General features: G+C 42.2%; 1 long non-coding RNA gene across 7 annotated transcripts in view; it reads left to right on the top strand.

The window, feature by feature from the left end:
• The window catches only part of LOC310883436, a 52,336-nt gene that overhangs the window by 8,458 nt on the left and 23,669 nt on the right, over window positions 1-20,209 (top strand). For 4 of the 7 annotated variants that reach the window (XR_014573534.1, XR_014573535.1, XR_014573536.1 and 1 more), the window contains exons 1-2: window positions 833-942; window positions 17,191-17,277. This is a non-coding gene — a long non-coding RNA (uncharacterized lncRNA). The other 3 variants (XR_014573538.1, XR_014573539.1, XR_014573533.1) reach the window with 3 other exon arrangements.

Here is a 20,209-nt window from a genome sequence, read left to right as displayed (position 1 = left end):
CCCACGGCCGTGCCACCACGGCCCCTGTCCTTCGGCGAGGGTCAGCTGAGGCCTGGGTAGCCGCTGGCAACTCGCTCAGCTTCAGATCCTCAGTCTCAGCTACTTCCTCTCTGCAGAAGGAAAGTTTGTTTGTAATTGCGGGACATTACAGTACGCTCAAAGAGCCCCACTGTCCGGCATGGAAAAAAAAAAAAAAAAGGGAAAAAGAAGGAAAAAATCTGTTTTTTTCCCCCTCCTCCCCCTTACTGAGCTTCCAAACGTGGAAGGGGCAGAAGGCGTTGCCACTCGCCCAGCTGAAACTCTTTGAAGGGCTGCGCGTTTCAGACATGCCGATCATTCCTCCTCGCCCCTACCCTCCCGGGGACCCCTGAAATGTGGCACTGCGACCCCCCCTCCCCCCCCGTGAAATGCCCCCACGCGTGACCGTGGCCGCTCCTGCTCCCTGCCCTGCGCCCCCCGTGCGCCCCCCGCTGCCCCTTCCTCCCCTGGCACCGCTCGGCACCGGTCCTGCCCCTTGCGGGGGGGTTTCCTGCCCCGTCCCGGCTCCGGGGGCTTGCAGGGGGGTGTGCGTGTAAGTGTGTGTGTGGGGGGGGGGCGGCCTCGCAGCGCCCCGCCGGAGCGGGGGGGGCTCGCCCTCTCCCAGCCCCGAAATGACGCAGCCCCTGCTCCAGCATCGGCTCCCGTTCGGGCTGGCTCCATTTCAGGAGCTCCGTCTCCCCCCCACCCTCTTCTTCCCAGCCTTCCTCCTTCCTCCTCCTCCTCGCCCCACCGTCACTCTCAAACACCCCCCTCCCCCCCCAAGCCCCCAACCCCCCCAACCTTCCCCCCCCCCCCCCCCCGCCTCCCCGCCGCCCCAAACTCCTTCCTCAGGACCGTGGGATGCTGGCGAGCCCTGGCGAGAGTTGCCGGTCTCCATTTCCAAGCGGGGAGCCGCCGGGAGCGGTGAGGCAGCCGGCAGGGCTTGGGGCGGGGGAGGACGCGGAGGGGCTGCGCGGGCCCGGGGAGGGATGTTGGGGGGGGGGGGGAATGAAGGATGGGGGGGCAGCACCCCGAAACAACCCCCTCGCTCCCGGGATAGGGGCAGCGCCTTCCCCTGCCCGCCGCCGGCACCGCACAGTGGCCCCTCCGCGCCCCTCCAGGGCTGTCCGGTGCCCCCACAACCCCCCCCCCCCCTTTTTTTTTTGGAGGGGGGATTGGGCTCCCCTCCGCCCTCCTCCGCGCCAGCAGCAGGGGGACCCGCTCACCCCGCCGCTGCCTCCCCTCCCTCTCCCCTTCCCTAAAAAATAGTAATAATAAAAAAATCACCGTTCCCTTGCGCACCACGAGGCACCCTCTCTCGATCCCCCCTCCCTCCCCCTTTTCATTCCGCCCCCTCCCGGACCGACCCTCTGCCACCCCCCACGCCCCCCGCCGCCCCGCATCCCGGGTGCAAGCGGATCACCAAAATCCAAGCTGGTTCCAATTTCCCCCAGTTGCCTGCCTTTGAAACACTCAGAAGGTAGGGATGGCTCATCGTGGGATAATGCGCTCCCACTCCCCATGTGTTCAGGAAGGTGGCTGCCTCCCCACCCTCCCCTCCCCGCTTTCTTCGCCTTAATTGGCTCTATCTTGATGTGCACTTGTTTTGTTTAGCCTATTTTAACATTGCGGACGAGATAGGCAGAAAAAGGAGCGTTTGACTCGGTATGTCTCTCTGATTTTTTTTTTTTCTCCCCCTTCGGAGGTTAATTTGCATTTGAGGTCTAATTCATATTGCAAAATCCTGGCGTTTGAGGACTGCAGAGGAACAGGGCATTCTTTTCTGCTTCTGAGCAGGAGGCTCTCCTGTCGTTCACTCTTCTGAGTATAATTTCATTGTATTCACAAGTGACAAGGATTTGCATCAGTCATTTTTCAAGCTATTTTTTAAAGAGTTGGGTTAATTTTGTTTTTTTTTTTTTTAAATTGCAAAGGGAACAAATATCAGCATGAAAACAGAGGATGCCTTACTAACAACGTTACAAACTTAAAGTTTAAGGCACAGGCTATATATTAATATAAGTATTAATCTGCATTCCTTGGAGTTGGATTTCTAACTCCTGAACATCTGATTTTGATGGAAGTCAGGGAAAGTCGACTATACAAATATCGAAGTATATTTATAGCTTCTTACATCTATTCACAGGTGATTTTACTGCTGTTTGCCACTCTTGCTCCAGCGTTTTGTAATTATTTCACTCCTGAAAAGCATTTCATAGGATTATATGCTGCTTTACTTATTAAAGGTTTTCAGCCTGTCCAGCTATAACTTCCATTCACATCTCTGGAAATAGTTAAGTAGCCATGTGGACTTTATGGAGAGATTATAAAAGATACATGGTCATATAAAAAGATTCTGTTTTATATCCCCGGTCTTTTCGTTCTTTGGATGTGATGAAGAATCCACCTACATTTAGGCCTTTATAGCTCCTTTAAGGAATACCTTCACATATTTTATTTATGTATATAAAATGAATTTTATTTATATATATATAAATATAAAGTGATTACATGAATGGCATATGTTGTATAATATGCATATGAGACATTTCAAGCATCTCTACGCGCACACCAATTTATTTTTCATAAATGTATATGTGTGTGTATGTGCGTGTATATACACGTGTGTGATGATACACATGCTGGAAGATAAAACTACACAAAGTAAAAAAATATTCATAAAGGAAAAACCTGTAAAGGTTGTTCACTGGGAGTTCGCATTTAGTCCCTCGTAAAAAATCACCTAAGTTACAGACTTTACTGTAAATACCTACTTACACCCCCACCTCAGCATAAAAATATTTGTGCATATATATTTGTCATAGAACAAACTAAACAGGGCTATGAATTATACCTAAAAGACAATACTGAGATTAAAAAAAAAAAAAGCAAAAAACAAAAACAAACATAAAATAATAATGGAAAATGGAATTTTATATAATGCCAACAACTTTAGCTTGATTCTTGGCATAAGCAATTTAGTGCAATTTCATTTGTCTGAACTAGAGTGATATTACAAAGTGAATTAATAGAACATTAGTACTGAAAAAAAAAAGAAACAGTTCTTCCTTTGAAATATGAAGTGCCTCTAACTTGAGATGAAACCTGAAAGTCAGTGAATAATATATGGGAAATATTAATATTTTAAATGTATCATATTTAAAATTGCTATGAACTTAAACAAGGTTTCATAGCAAGAAAAAACAAGTAATTCATTTTAGATTCCAATTTTATATGCACCATTTTACAAATGAAGCAATTCACTAAAGAAGTGAAGTCAGGTATGTAAGCATATTTTGTTATTTTGCACATGAAATACAGTCATTATGGAATATAAATTTAATTTGGGAAATGATAAAAAAGAACATTTGTTTCATTTTCTACTGCACTGCAAGGAAAACATTTTTAAGTAGCTGATTAATGAGATGAAATGAAGTGATACAGCCCATAATACCTGCATGTGTTTTTATACGTAGTGAAACTGTACCACAACGGGACATTTATGAAAAGTATGAACTCAAGTAATGCAGTAAGACTTTAAATTTAGAATGGGAGTTTATACAATTCAGCCTGATGTTGTAAAAAGTGAGCCCTGTGGCATTTGACTTTGCATTACTGAAAAATTACTCCTGCAAGAGAAGTTAGTAGAGTGTAGCAGAGTTGAATCCTGCACTTCAGCGCGGGCAAAACTGAGGTGCCACTGGCTGCCTTGCCGCTGGTTTTAGTGGGAAGAAGGTGCAGCCCTCAGTCCTTTCCCTAATACGAGGTCTATCGACTCCCAAATTTCATTGCCCTGCTCCAACCCAAGCGAGGAGGTACAGCTCAGCCTCTGGGAGCCAGCCCTGTGTTCCTTCAGTTGGGCCAAATCCTACTTGCCCTGTTCACTGAGGACACCTGGTGCTTTGTCTTACTGAAAAGAGCAGAATCTGGCCCTCAGTCTTCCCCCTGGTGTAACTCCTTTGGACCTTAGTAGAAACAGAGGGATTATTTTCGCATGTTTCCAATGTCAATGGGAATTCTGCTGGGGTTAGTTCTCAGGGCTAGGTTGACCTTGTACTTACTCCTAAGAAACCTACAGTTTACACCCTACCTGCTTTGGCTCGGGCTTCAGTGAACCAAGCCAGCAATAATTCGAGTTGATACATACAATACATAGGATACATATGAGTGGGCATTTGGAACAGCTAGGCAAAAAAAAAAAAAAAAGTGTCTTTGCACCAGTGGAAAGCACTGGATGTGTATGAGCTTAGTGAAGAGGGAAATGACACCTTCTGGCAAGTGCTACGGCTGTCATGAGGACTATAAGCACCTAGGAACTGTCTTGTTGAAGGAGAGCAAAAGTCTGGGTAGTCTGTAGCTTGGTTCCCAGCAGGAGTTAGTCACAGGTGCCACAGAAGAGGGCAAAAGTTGGTGACCGAGGGGGAGGTAACACGCTTGTCACCCTCCACACGGCAGATCTCTTTCTCACCACTTTTGCCTGAAGCCCTGGGGCATTTGATATACTTCTCCAAATGACTTCCCATTAGTTTCAGTAGCTTCCATTTTTGTTATAAATGGCCAATTCACTTCTGAAACTCACTATAGTTATTTTAAATTCAGAATAATAGTGACAAGAAAAAAAAAATCCTTTTAAAACAGTTTTACCACTCTTTGTTTAAATATACATTTCTCTGCTGTGAAATACCCTTTCTTTCCACATCTATACCTATATGAACAATGCTAACTCATACCAGGAACAACATTTTAAAACTGTGTCATGCTTATGGGATAATTATTAATCTTGTCAGAATAAAAAGCATACTAAAAGTACTCCATACAAAGGTTTGTGCCTTAATGTTTTTGAAAGTTTTTTTTTTTAAAGTAATCAGACATGTCATAACAGAGGAAGAAACTATACAATATATAGCACATAGTAAAAGTATATGACTCCTACAGGACTATTTAGAAATACACAAAGATTAATTTTTCTCCTTTTGCTTAGAAGAATACTTGATGAGCAGGTATGTTTTTATTTGTATTCCTGCTTGTGTCTTACAGTTCTGTGAAGACGGTGTGGAGCTACAAATCCAAAATTTTAGTGGCTATAAATGATATAAAAATAAGCAAGAGAAATGCTCATGTTACGTATCTGGAGGGATAAATACACAATAATCATGCAATTTGGTAGCAGAAAGAATAACTATTTGACAATAAAACCAATGCTAAATACAAAGAGGATAATATTGTTCTAGTGAAAAATATAGCAAATAAAAATATACAACTAAAAGATGATATTGAAATTCTCTCTGTTGTTTTCTATCTCTGTTGTTTTCTCTCTCTCTGATTAGATCCTTTTCAGTTGAATGTAGATTTTGAATGTTTTGTGACCGCCGAGACCCTGTTAGTGAACAAGTTAGTCAAAACTTTTCCATTTTGGTTATCCTATCCCATGTCTACAAATCCAAAATGTAACCGGTATCAACCCCACTGAACACTAGGAAGGTGTTTTTGCTGCTCATTGCTTGGGATTTGCTGGAGGTCTGATTTTGCATATGCTTACTCGTGTGCTAAAATTGCTGGGAGGTATTTGTGCTGGGAGGTATTTGTGAGAGGTATTTGTAGGTTCATCTACTTATTTTGTGCAGGAAGGCCGGCACTTTCAAACTGGGAGTTTGTGCATGCACAAACCTAGATACCTACTATCTACCTAGTAGATACCTACTGCAGGAGAGGGGCCTTTTTTTCAATAGGCATGGGGCATTTTCAGCTTCGTTTGACTTCAGTGAGAATTGTGAAAACTCAATATTTTCTAAAAAGACGGGCCACTTTTCTTGAGAAAGTCAAATATGGATATAAAAATCTGACTTCCTGTATCTCTGACTGAAAAAAAAATGGTAAAATGTTGGTGTTTTATCTTCATATAGGTTTAGCATCAGCCCTACGGATATAAATCACAAACTTACCTTTTCCCATGTGATAACTGTTTGCTTTGCCTTTCGTTTCACAGAGGTAGGAGAAACGATTAAACCACAACCACCCTGAAAAAAAAAAGACATCAATAATAGAAATTATTGTTCATTACTCGATTAAGAAAATAAGAAGACTGGAGTCTGCATTGGGGGAATTATGATTTTACGTGCTGATGTTTTGACTTTTGGAAATTAGGATGTTATTACTAAACATTGCCACGTATTTCTTGCTAGCAATAGGAAATAATCACGTGCAAATTTTAAAGGTCTGTTCGAGGGACAGCTTCCTGCACTGTGGCACACTGAAACTTGAGGAAAATATTTCTAACGTTTGGAGGGGCTGCCAACAGCTGGAGAGGTTACAATATGCCACCGGCCCCTCCTTGTTGGTAAAGCAGGCAGCGGGCGTCCTTACCTGGCTTTACGGGCCCGTATTCAGAAGAGGAGAATTAGGAGAACTGAAACAAATGAGCAAATATTGGCGCAAGTCCCCTCGGTACAGCATGACCATTTTTGTGGTCAGTTTTGGCTGGAGGGTGTTGAGCAGAAAGCAGGAAACGGGCCCAGTCCAAAGCCTCCTCTGCACACACCCAGTGCTGGGCCTCTGGGCACTCCTGCTTTGTCTGCAAGTTGGGGCTGAAACAATGCAAATGAGTCTCCCGTCCCAGCAAAATCCCTAAAATTAGTAAAATTAGTAAAATCATGTCCCCTGTTTGTGAGCCGTGCCCTTCTTTGTCCTGCTCCTGGGCAAAGGCCTTTGCTGGTCGAACCTGTCAGGGCCGGGCCCCCTTCCAAACTGTGGCCCGAACTTTGCTCTTTGGTTTCATCCCAAACCAAGCTTTGAGATTTTTTTTTTTCTTTTTTCTTTTTTTTTTCAAATCTTTGCTTTGTCTAGAAATGATTGGGCTTTGCTGAGAACCGACTGTCTTGATAGGCTCGAAGTCCCTGGGAAACCTCAACACTCGCATTTTATAAAAAACAGTAAGAAAAGCACACTAGCATATTAATAGGTGAAGGGCATTTTAAAGGGACACTCTCGCTTGGTAATTCAGTCCGGTAAAATATATAAGCTGAGAGCAGTTTGCGGGAGTTGTAGCAAGCCACAAGTGTTCTTCTCAATGTAAGGCTTCTGCATTTTAATTATTATTTCTTTTTCTGCCACTGTGGCTGTGTAAAAGATCCCTGGAGACAATGGGGACTGTGACACTGAGGGACAGGTTGCACTGACGCCACACAGAGAGCTATAAAAAGCACAAAATGGGCACACAGAATAACATACAGAAAGAGAAAAGAACAGTTTCTCTAATTTCTCGCGTTTGTAGTAGCTATGTTACATCAGGGGTGGGTAAAAAGAAAAAAAACAGACAGAAATGCGATCCCTAAACTGACAGAGCCTCTTTAAATTTGCTTGAAGAACCATCTCAGGAAGGAAAAAAAAAAAAGAAAAAAAAAAAGACATACTACACTGTTCTGGATTTTATTTGTTTAAATGCAAATTTATGGAGCTGGCTACACACCAAAAATTGAAGAGTTTGGTACTGCAGTTGCTTTGGTGTATTTTTCAGCATTGTAATGGGCTACAGGGAGACAAAGGAGAATATGAATATATGGCAGTTGATATTGAGATTTGGGTGACATTTTTGCTTGTTGTAACTGTCATTTTAAAAAATCCATTTTCATTCTATCACGTTATTGAATCGCAGCAGACGTTGATATATAAAAGCTGGAATTATTTAATAACCAAAATTAGGAGTGATTTTTGTACTATATTTCTCATTACCAACCCCACGATTGATCACAAATCCTAAGGTCCAGGATCACGAATCCTAAACTTGCCCATAGGGTAGAGTAGACTGTTCAAGAAGGAGATGATAGAAAAAGTAGTTTCTTTTTAAAGCTGTTCAAAGCACACTGTTTCATAGGGCATCAAAAAGCAAGCTCAAGTGTGACATTACTATCACACCTTTCACAGTATTTTTTTTCAGGAGTCGGTCCCCAAAATTAGTCCGAAAGAACTGCTTTGGGGAATTGCGTTTGCAGTCCTGGTGTTGGCCTGCTAAGGAAGAGGTGTGCCCTTTGTCCTTACCTGCAGATGGTTTGGATGATTTTACTCTTCAGAGGCAAGCACTTCCAGGGGGCTGCGTTCAGAAACTGCTTTTCATAGCATTAGTACAGAACCAAGTTACAAAAGAATATTAATCTAATACATTCCAAAATTCAAATATGTGTGATTAATAAGCATTATTATCTATAAATAAGGCTCTAATGATACTTTGGCAGTGTTGTAAACACAAGAATCAGAAGCAATTATTGTCATTATTGTTCTGCAAGTACTTTCCATGAATACCAAATGGATATTACTGTCCAGCTCCTTGGCACATAGAAATCCTGTAAAGAAACAGTTGTCAGTCAGTAAGGTCTGGCCGGCTGCTGTTAACTACATTTGTCTAAAATGCAGCGTACCTAAAGACAAAGCGGGCGAGGTATTGAAAGCAAGACAATAGTTGATTTAAAAATTATTCTTTGTCTTTTTCAACCCACCAAATTATGTTAAATAAAGCCTATGAGAAAGTTTTCACATCCTGTGAGATGAACTGTTTGTGTGATGGCTGTGATTAAAAATGGAAACGGGTTCTCTGCCAAAAAAGCTACCCTTCCTTGTGTGAAACCTACAAAGGTGAGAAAATTCCAGATGAAAGGTGGTGTGAAAATAATTACAAAGACCCCCCTCCCCAGTCATTAGAGGTAACCCACAGATTGTTTTCAAGGACACGGGATAAAAGGGACATTTATCTCCGTCATGTTTACCTATCTCCAGTTTTCACAGGTCCCATAGACTAGAGTCATGCTGGTGGCCGGGTCCCACTCACTGTGACACCCCCACTTGCCTTCCTTTGGCAGTCTCACCTCCCTCACGAAACCTCACCACTTTAGACAGCGCCAGCCAACAGCAGCATTTTGTGGTGGGTGTCATGTTGTTCTTCGGATGCCAGGGTGTCATCGCGAGCGGGAACAGTGTGGGTCTGACTCTCCGAATCTGCAGAAAGAAAAAGGAAAAAAAAAAGAAAAAAATAAAACCAAAACAGTAAGCTTTACTTTCCAAATGTGTTCAATTCTTCTTTCCTCTCCTTGATATTTGGGGTGTGCAGCACCCTATACCATGTGGTTTAACATTTTGTTCTCTATTTGTAGGTCAACATTTCCATGATTAAACTTCATCCTTTATTCAGCCTGTTCTGGCTAGGCTTTGCAGCACATGTGATATAAGCTGTTTTCACAGCTAGTAGGCCAAATCTTACTCTGGATAAGTGAGCCAAACATATGTGACTGAGTCAGACACTTAAATCAGCTCACTGGTAAATGGGAGATAACTCCAGGTGCAGTGTTGAACACTGAGAACCAAAAAAGTGGGAAGGGTGGCCAACGTTCCTCCGTGTGGGAAAGGAGACATCCTATGCACACAGACAGTGAAATCATAGCCCTGCCCAAATCTCTCTCTCTCACATTTGCCTGAGTATATGGAGCCTTCTTCACTGAAGTCACTAGGCATCTTTCCATTGACTTTGGTGGGCTCAGGACCAGGCCAGGTTTGGGTAGTCTTGGTGGCAGCTGGATGTGGTACGGGAGAAAGGAAGACTCTTCTCACTTTCCCAATATGAAAAGCCATCACTCTTTGAGAACCCACCTTGTACTTGCAATACACACCGGGTGGTTTCTTGGGTGACATGGAGCACCACACCTATGGAACCCCATTTCTTTCAGTCAGTTTCTCTTCATTGCCCTTAGATATCAGGCTATCAGTCTCATTTGCTGACAGAGGCTGATGAATCTTTCACGTTGTGACAGACATCAGTTGCTCTAATGTGTGGTTGGACTGGGTGACCTCTCCTCATAAATCAGTGGAACAATTCCTGGAAGTGCTCAAAGCCTTGAGTGAGCATTACCCAACCCCGTCATCTTCAGTGCTGAGGATTTGCATTAAAGGACTCTTTCTGGCTGTGTGGCCAGCAGTCCTCCTTCTCTTGTCCTTCTTTTCCACTGCCTGGTAATTCTGGTAAGCCTGTGCAGCTAGTTAAGTGAAAATAGAAGAGCCAGATCAGCAGGCAGGTGTCATATGTATGATTCAGAGCTGCCCTATCATTGCTGTGTGACATTCTCACTTTCATCAGGGCTGGACCAGTCTTGATTGTTGGACTGCTAGAGGACTTTGACCCTTTTCCTCACATTTACGCAGAAAATGCCACGGTTGACTAGCTAGAGCAGCAAAGGAGAGCTCCTGCATCAAGGCCAGGGAGGACACATTTTCCTAAAGCAGGCAGGGCTGTACCTGTAATGCTGCAGAGAGAGGAGTGCCCTTCATCTATGCTTTGGTGATGACTTGCGTCATTGCACAAAGGAGCTGGCAGAGAGCATTTTCCCTCAGGAATGAGTCCCTCCAGAGCTTTGCTTGGGCTGTCTCCCTTAGCTAAGGGAAGTACTGGGAATGTAGATAGCAGGACTTCCAGTGATTTTTGCTTTTATCTTTTTTTTTTTTTTAATGACACGTCTTTCAGCTTTTGTACATTTGCTTTGAGTATTTCAACAGCTTTTTTCATTTAGAAAACAAACAAACAAACAAACAAACAATAAAACATCTCCTGCTCCAAACTAAATCTACTTGTTAGATCTTCAGTGGATGAGCTCAAATAATAAATGGTGGTTACCCGTTGCTTTCAAAGTCCTGTCCTGATAATGCACTGTGACATGTTGGATGAAGTGCCTGTACTACTCTGAGGACCAGCCCCATAGTTGGGCAGATCCCTTGGCATGCACGTGGGCGTCTGATTGACTTCCCTGCTGTTGTGTTGGGAAGGAAAGCCTGCTGGGAACAGCAAGAAAGTTGCTGAGGAATTAATGGAGGGCAGGTGCCATCAGCTCTTGGCATGTGAGTGAATAGCGGGCCAGGAAGTGATTAGGGCATGCTGTCCTGAAGTGAGGCACAGAAGTAGATGATCTGGTCTGGTGTGCCTGGGGACATGAAACGGCACAAGACAGAGGGAGAATTTCCTGTACACTTCCAGAAAGCAACAGGGAGAGTACCACATTTCTGCTCTCACTGGTGTGAGAGTTAATCAAGGATATGCTGGAATAAATCCATTTGTGCTTCAAAGACATGTTGGTGTCAAATTAGTGGAAAGGAGCGGGGAATTCAGGCCAGTAAGATCTGCCGATAGGGTCAAGTGGCCTCCCTGGCCCTGGTTCTGCCTTTTGGAAACACAAACTGCACTTTGGATTCACTTTTAAAAGTGTGAGCCAAATTGTGATGCTTACAGAAAGCAAGAGGAGAGGAAGAAGGTGGGGAAGTTGTGTGCTCAGAGTACGAGAGGAACATAGCATGCTTCAGTGAAGTAAAGTTGAGGAAAAGCAAATTAAGCTTTTTTCTTAGTGGTTATTTAGACAAAGGAAATTAACTCACCATTTTCTTATGCTTAAATAACAGTCTCCTTCTTCCACAGCATAAAAGATCTCAGGATCACACTGGAATGAATTAAGACTATGGTACCAGATGTAATTTCAAGTTAATGAAGAGACAGCGTATTTTGTGTTATCTTTTCTCTTGTTTCTGAGTGTCTTTTTTGGGGTTGATATTACTGTAAGTAAATACATTTGTCTTTTGTTTCATTTTCCCCTTGTGACCTATTTCATTTAATTAGAAGGAAATGTGTAATAGGAAATGAGTAGCATCACACTGGGCTCCATCCAAAGCCTGTGAAATCACCGGGAATCTTTCCCGTGGTTTTCACCGGCACCGAATCAGGCCCAGCAGAAATGAGAGGATATTTCCACCTTATCTGGAACAGGAGGAAGAATGCACTTTGCCAGTGTAAAAATATTACAGTCGTCATTTTAAGATCTGGCCCAGATCCTAGGGAAGGATTTTGCTACTGCATCTGCCTCTCTGTGCCACATGTTTCACATCTGCGGCAGCACGTTAAGGATAAAGGTTCCTAAAACCTTAACTCTGGCTATAAATATAAAAAGAAGATACAAATTAAGTAAAAGATAAAAGATATTGATGGAAGTACATGAGATGCTCTTTAACATGCATATTATTGACTCAGTAGATTGTTACGGCTTCAGAGCTATTAGGGTCTGCTGTGTCAATGTGTACTTAGGGACTGTTTAATATGCAGATGGTTGACATGACAGACCGAAGCCATTACAGTCTATCATGTCAGGGGGGATACATGAATACGCACTTTGCCAAACACTGTAAAAAGTCCCTTTAAAATACAGTTGCTGTGCATACTTAGCTGCTTTTTAAAATCCTTTAGTAGGTTTGGTTATTCTGATACCCAAAGACTATGGAGTCTTGATTTATCAGCAACAAATTTTATTTCCAAATTAAGCCATTTTCCATGTGGAATGTGCAGTCAGGAGGACAGGGTGTAATCTCAGATCCGCAGCTCCTATCAAATCTTGTAAAATTAGCAATTGCACTTGTGAGTGTGTATAAGAGATCAGAATCTATCTGCTGGCATGTGTCTTTTTGAAGAATATAGTTTTGTCTTTTTGAGGGGTAAGGGAGAGTGTCGTCTCTTTTTCATTCAAATAATCTTCAGTAGCAATTAAATAGCTTATGCTACCTAAGAGATCAGTTATTACAAGATAAGCAGCATGACAGTTTGGAAAAACTGAATAAGTCTTTGATTATTTACTAAGTTTTGATATCTGCTATTTGCCTCAAAATGCTAAAAAGTGAAGTATAAGATACAAACATGAAAGGCTCATTTGATCATCATAAGGAAAGGAATCAGTAGTTTTGCTTTTCTTTTCCTCAACAACTTATTTTTTATTAAAATAGCAAAGCCAAGTGTTGTGTTTAATAAGATATATTTTTTTCATTTGAATATCAAATGGAAAAATACAATTAAAATATTTCTGCTTTTACATTAGTTGTAGGCTATATTTCAGCAATGCATATATCTAAGAAGCTCAGCATACACATTTGGTATATATTAGATGCTTCTAACAGATGCCCAGACCTCTTCCCCTGATTTTTAATGTTCTTTTTTATGGCAGTGATCCAGGGACATTTTAATTTGCAAGCCTGTGAACTTGGAAATAATACTTGTAGTGGGGCATTACAGCTAGTCCATTCCCTCTAAGTTTATTGTCATGTGTCACCTAGCTCTGATTTTTAGCTTATTTGCTGGACCGAGGTGTGTGGCGCAAATCCAGCACGAAATTCACCGAGGAAAAAGCACTCTGCCTTTCTAATAATGGGAACCATGCAACACTGTAAAGGCCTTCCTTCTTATTTGTGGTACAGCTGGGGTGCAAATCTTGCAAAGGAGAGAAGTGGGTTTTCAGACAAATGTGCTGGTTTCTTTTCTGATGGCTCTTTTTACCGCCTGGTGCTGTCAGGGAGGCCATGGCTGCAGTCGGGATGTGGCGATGGGTAGGTCAAGTGCCGGGAGGTAGAAATGGAGCAGTGGATGTTTCCCATTACCTGCCACACACCTGCTCCCGGATCTCCTACTAGATTTCTGCAGCAACACAGGAAAGGCAGGAAGAGTTCGGGGGAGTGAAAGGGTCTAGAAAAGCCCACAAGATGAATGCTTCTTACAGCCAAATGAAGGTAACCTGTGCTCCATCTCCCACGGGAGATGTCTCTCTTTGTGCTGAGGACCAAGCAGCAGGAGCCTGAGCCACAGAAAATCGTATTGTAGCCTCATACACAGCACCAGCACTAGCAGGAAAGATGTGCTGATGACCAAAGACCCTGGGATCAGCAGCCCCTGCAGCCCTTCCCACCTCACCTTGGGCTGTCTGTCGTGGACACAGGGGCACCTCCAGGTCTCCAGGTCTCTGCCCTCCTCCTTCCCCATTGCGTGCCCCTACAGATCCAGTTCCAGGTCCCTCTGTGCACCCACGTGCACAGAAACATCATCTGAAAATGGCCCATATAAGCATGCAATGCAGAGCACTGCATTACCTGGTGCTAATCAATAAAGCGAAAATGTCGCTTTTGACAGCGCTTGTAATTTTGACTATTGCAATGGTGTGCCATTTCTTTGAATGCAGCACGCTTCTGTGCCCCATTAAAGCATGGCTGGCATAGCTTTCAACTATTCACAAATGCTGAGATGTTGAAAAATGTAACATTTACAAAAGATACATCTGGTGTATATTTACAAGGCTCAGGAATCATTTAAATAGTGCCTGTGCCATCACCATATTAGGAGAAAAGTTAGTCCCAGCCCCATATGTGAAATCAGTAGTCAAATGTGTGCTGGTTTAAATTCCTCTGATATGATATGGCATTTTGGGGTATTAAACTCAAATGTACCATACTGGGTGTAGCACCCAAACAAGGTAACACAGAGCAAAGTATAGACCTGAATAACACACGTGATAATTGCCAATATGCATCAGTTTCAGTCAGTGTGGTTGGAAGATGGTTATGAGTTTTGAGGGACAAATGCTAAATTTTTTAATTAAAGAAGAATCTTTGGCTACTAATTGTGAATTTTATTTTATTTTATTTTATTATTTTATTTTAATTTATTTTTATTTTATTTTATTTTATTTTATTTTATTTTATTTTATTTTATTTTATTTTATTTTATTTTATTTTATTTTATTTTATTTTATTTTATTTTATTTTATTTTATTTTATTTTATTTTATTTATTTATTTCGATTCCACAATGGGAATTGTGAGATATACCCGGGAATCAAGGGGAAAGATGTTGAGCAGCTTCCCTTATATCATATAACAGGCTGAGGACAAAAAGTGTTTGTCTTTTCCTGCCAGTGTGATATGACTTAAGCTACGTTTGAAAACTATTTTTTAATTAATGTAATGGGTCATGTTTTCACCACACTAGGGCAGGAAATTCAAGGTAAACCAGATACTCTCTTTCTCAGTCACACAAACATGAATTAAGCATGTAGCATCAGACTTAATTTCAATTTCTAGGTCTGTAATTGAATCTAGCTAAATGTGAACTTTTTTTTTTTTTTTTTTTTTCACCATCACATTGATATCTGGATGTTAGTGACATTATTTAAAGCAACAAATCAACCTATAGGACTGTGTTCAGCTATACTTTCTTTATGTCATTTGACAGTAAATGGAATAAAAAAAAATGCTACTTTTCTCTAGGGGAAGATTTGTTAAAGGGTTTTCGTCTTTTGTCAAGATATTTAATCTTACAGTGTTACCAAAAAGAAAAAAAAAAAAAAAGGCACGGTTTGTACAAGTGCAGATTTTTGCATGCACAGTTTGCCTGATTGCTAATTTGGATGAATGCTTTTAGGCTTAACACAGGCAAATGAGAGAGGAAAGATAATTTTTGCATATATCCTCTGAGTCAAGTGTGAGTCCCTGGACTCTAAGGGAAGTAGGTATCCACTTTTTGGGCTGAAGGCTGTCACTCTGGATCGCCTGATACATCAGTCTTAGTTCATGCATGCCAATGAGAACAAATCCTAACAATGAGCTGTTGAGTGATGCCAACAGAAATGAATGTTTCTGAAAGCTTCAGGGCTTTGGAGAAAGCAGCTGAAGCTAACTACGCAGCACTCTCACCCCCGCTAACTGGCCGAAGCAGGGTGAGATTTTGGCTAAACCCTCCCACATAATGGACAATTTTGAACACACCTTTGTTTTGCAGTGGGCTGAGTAAAGCTGATATGGGACCGTATAATTAAGCCAAAATACCCAACCATGTTATTTCCTCGGAGGGGTTCACTATAGAATGGCCTATCCAAAATTATTAGCAGTCCTAGTAATTATTATTATTAATTCCTGTTTGTGAGCCTGTCGCTCCATCACGGCAGCGATCACATGCTGGGATATCCACTGCTCAGGACATAACACGCCTTTGGAAGTGGGTGATTGTTTAATTGATAGATTGTAAAGATGGGCTGACCTATTGCCTTTCCATGTTTTGCTTTGCTTCAGCTGCCCGGACTCTTGCAGTTCCTTAGTGCCTTTTCTGATCCATCATGTCAGCCTGGCAGCTGTGCCTCTGCGCTCTGCCTGCCTGCCCACAGCAAGCCAGATTTCAGTCTCCAATGCCTGGTACACACTCCTCCCTGGCTGTCCTCTCACCGGAGAGCTGATTTTGCCTGCACCTCTGTCAAATGGCTTTCTTTTAACCAGCAATACTGCTTTTCCCTTGGGTCCTCTCAGCCCAGGGCACCAGGTACACCAGGACGGAGGAGTTCACGTTACCAGATAGATGTCCCTACGCGTGTGCTGTGCGTCAGAGATCGGGCTCCTGCCTGACACCTGTGGGCTGAACCTCCCCACCCCAGTGAAATGTGAACCATTTTTACTTGGAGGTGTTTCCCATACACCTGGTAACTTCTGCCCTTGTTGTGGACTGACTCTCTGCTTTTCTCAAATTTAATTTCTCGGGGGCATGCAGACCTGCAAAAGATAGTGTCTCACACTGATAAACTCTTTTTGACAACAGTACACCTAGAAAATTGCCCTAGGACGTCTCCACCCCCCTTCCCAAAACTGGGGAAAAAATGATTGGAAAATGGTTGAAATTTGATGAGCAAATTTTCAAGTAGGAACAGATTTTTTTTTTTTTTTTCTGCCAAGATATATAATAGGTGTTTTTGAGAGGTCGTTAACTTCAACAGCATAGTCAAAAACAGTGTTACACCCCACACTGCATCATTCGTTAAGCAATTAAGTTACTGATAGGCTTTTACATTTATTTACCTTGATGGAAAGATATGTTTACTCAACCTGAGTACAAATCAACATGAGGAGGCGGAAGTTCAGAGTAAATTTGACTAATGATGTTATGTTTTCATCCTTAAAAGAAAGAAGAAAAAACCCTCCCTGCTTTTGATGCTATTTTATCTTCATTGGAAGGGATCCGAAATGATCCCAACTGTCATGTGAGTGCTCAGGGAGGCTCAGATCCTCTTTGATTGCCTCTGAATGTCTCTCTCCGTTGGCTCATACCTTCCTGTACATGAATACAGCGTGCAGCTCTTCAGGTTGTTTGCTGAGCAGTGCTTTAACTCTTCCCAGTGAAGGCTCTCATGTCTCGCGCACAACAGGGGCTGTGGCTACCTTTGCCTGGGGGGACGTTAGGGCAGCCTCGTGCCTGCTATGAAAGGATCATTTCCTCTCACTTTCAGAAAACTCCTGACTGACTGGTGCAAGTCACATTTCTTTCAGTGAACTTTAATTATCTCTCATTTTCTTTCAGGCCCACTCTGTTCTCCAGCCTTATTACATGGGGTTTTTGTCTCTCCAAGTCATTCCTCAGCATCGCCTTGAATGGCATCTACTGCACGTGAGCATCCTCCACCGTCTCTAAGATACTTTTGTTGTTTTTCTTTTTTAAGCGTTTGTTTTTTAAGATGACATTGATAGACATGAGGCCTAAGTCTGGAGATGTTCTGTGGGTAGAGCTCACATTTATTTCAGTGTGTAGAGCAGTTTTAGGATCTGATCCATGTGGAAGACTAGCACTGCGTAATGAGGTCCGGGCATATAAAAAATATGTATTCTAACACAGCTCACTCAAAACAAATATGTTCCCTTCTCTTCAGCTGGTGTAAACAAACAATCCCCATTGTGCTCAGCGTGGCTCTGCTGTGCTGCCTTACAGGAGACCAGAGCTTGGCTTCCCAGGTCTTGTGAGCTTAGTTCATGACAGTGTATTGCTGTTCACAATCCTATGATTTAGGATGCCAGTTCTAAAAGCCATCCTCAAGTGTGGTATTGTTGCAAGTGCTTTCTGGGAAGACCTTTTCACACTACAGATGTATTTACATGGGGTCTCACTTCTGAGTAGTGGTCTCCTCAGTCGAACTCAACAGGCTCCGAGTTCCAGGAGAGTTTTACACTGTGCAAAAGCAGAGAATTGGTGCAATAGTTGTAGCAAGATACCCTCATGCTGACCTGCACAATGTTGTGCACCGATATCTAAATTTTCTTTTGATGAAAATCGGCAGCTGCACGAAAAATCTGTGATGACTCGAGGCAGAAGCATTAGCAGGGACTAGTTCAAAACTCCCATGTGATATCCACTGTCCGTGTGGACTAAAGTGAGTTTGAACCCAGGTGTTTGTTCTTCAGCTGAGCTCAGATTTTTTGCTGTTCTGCAGAACCATTATACTGCTCTGTAACTTGTGCTGGAAGCAGAGTGAGCTGCTTTGGCGCTGAAATGATTTCATTGTTAGGCTAAGTGTTACACAGATGGCATTCTTAAATGTAAAATTCTTTTTATGATTCTTTCAATTTCATATTTATTTCATTAGATCATTATTTATGTTAAAGAGACACCATTAATATGAAACGTGCTCAGCTTAAAAGAAAATGTTGAGAGGAGTTTCAGGTATCTGATCCCCAATCCTTTAGTTTTTGTGTTTCACATTTTCCTGCTTAAAATGTTTTTTTTTGTGTCTCTAGGTGCTATGTGACAGATCCACACAAACAACAGAGGGGAAAGAGCCTCACTTAACTGATTAGAGGAGAGAAGCAGTGAAAGGGAATATGCACAAAGCGCTGCCAAGTTCACAGAGCAAAGGAAAAGATAAAAAATAGAATAATTTCAACAATCTTTTTTATTATTATTTAGAGTAATGTGAGGTATTGCTTATAACAGCAGCAGGAAAACAATTTTCAGACAAAAATGTGATTTCTTAATCAAGGGTCTCTAATTCAAAATATATTTATTTAATAAACAGTAATTATGATAGCTGCAACTACTCATTCATATCAATAATTCATTCAGAAGTAAACCATATCAACATATTAGCATTTATTTTTCCATTTAATAGGCTGTGATTTAAAATAAATGTAAATCGTCATAATCATTCAGCTCCATATGCTGGGAAAGGAAAAGTCACCTTAAACCAGATGCATACCGTGAAAAAAAAGGGAAGACAAGTTGTTCGAAAGAAACAGCATATGCGGGCAGATTTTAAGCTGGGGTAGAAATGCTCTGCTTCCTAGATATCAGTATAACTGTGCTGATATACACCAGCTGAGACTGGTCAGTAATTTTTAAGAACTGGAAGTTTTAGATGATGTTCCATGGAGATATCTAATGATTTATTTCTGTAAGAAAATAGATAATTGCTTTCAGTTTTCTTTTGAGTATAATTTCTTTCAGTTTTCTTTTCTTTTAGGAAAAGGCAGCGCACGTGATCAAGTAAATTCTAGTTTGAAGATTTTTATATGCGGAAACAATAGACTCTTTGCCTGAGTCGTAGGCTGGCACTGCACATATATGAGTGTGTGTGTGCTTGTGTGTGTGGAGCTGCATTTATTATTTCCTGTCCCTATTTGGTTCGCCAACCCCTCTCCTAACTTGTATCCCTCCCTACCTAACTACCCACCTTATTTTGACAGCTCTTTTTTTCCTAATCCTTTAGCCTTCCTTCAGCAGGCTCTGTTGAAAATATTTTTCTCAACCTGGTTTAAGGTCCAGAGAGCATTGTTTGGAGGCTATGGAGCAGGGTTTCATGTTAGATTTTTATTTTATTTTATTTTATTTTATTTTATTTTATTTTATTTTATTTTATTTTATTTTATTATTTTATTTTATTTCATTTCATTTCATTTCATTTCATTTTATTTTATTTTATTTTGCTTTGGGCACAGGGAAAAAGTGGTCTAGGGCTAGACCCTCAGCCAGTGTGTGTTACTGCTGTTAGAGCATCTCCGGCGCTCAATGCATATCTTGTCTTACAATGACAGCTCTTTCTCTTTTGCTTTCAGTAGGTGAGGCCAGAGATTGTGGCTGGGAGATACACGTGATAGGGATGAGCCTGGAAAGCCTTTGGTACTCCCTGTGTGAGCCCACCCTGCTCGCACACACAAGCAAGAGACGGCAGCATGCCTGCCAGGCCCTGCTGCAGCCTTGGGGTCCTCTTGTACTGCGATGAGCTAAGCTGAGCCCTTTTCCTCCTCCACACAGAGTGCCCTGTGTTCTTGCTGAGGAAATAAGACCACAAACTCCTTCCCCCCAAGTCCTGCAGTGATGCTTTCAGGGGATGGCTCAGGGCAGTGCCTGCAGCACAGCTGAACCAGAGAGCAGGCAGGCAGCAGCATGGCATGGGACAGCCACAGCACGGGTTAGCCTGGCAAAAAAGGTGTTTTCACAGCCTCCCAGGTGAGTTTTGTCACCCAAAGGACTGTGGCACCCAGCTAGCTATTATCCCATTCTTCTTTCAAGGCTGGCCCTGCCGTGATGCTGTCCTTCACCCACAGCTTGC

This window comes from Anser anser (assembly GCF_964211835.1).
Source record: "Anser anser genome assembly, chromosome: 1".
NCBI classification, from domain to species: domain Eukaryota; kingdom Metazoa; phylum Chordata; class Aves; order Anseriformes; family Anatidae; genus Anser; species Anser anser.
Note: the sequence above shows the minus strand (reverse complement) of the source record. Positions and strands in the feature narration are given on the sequence as shown.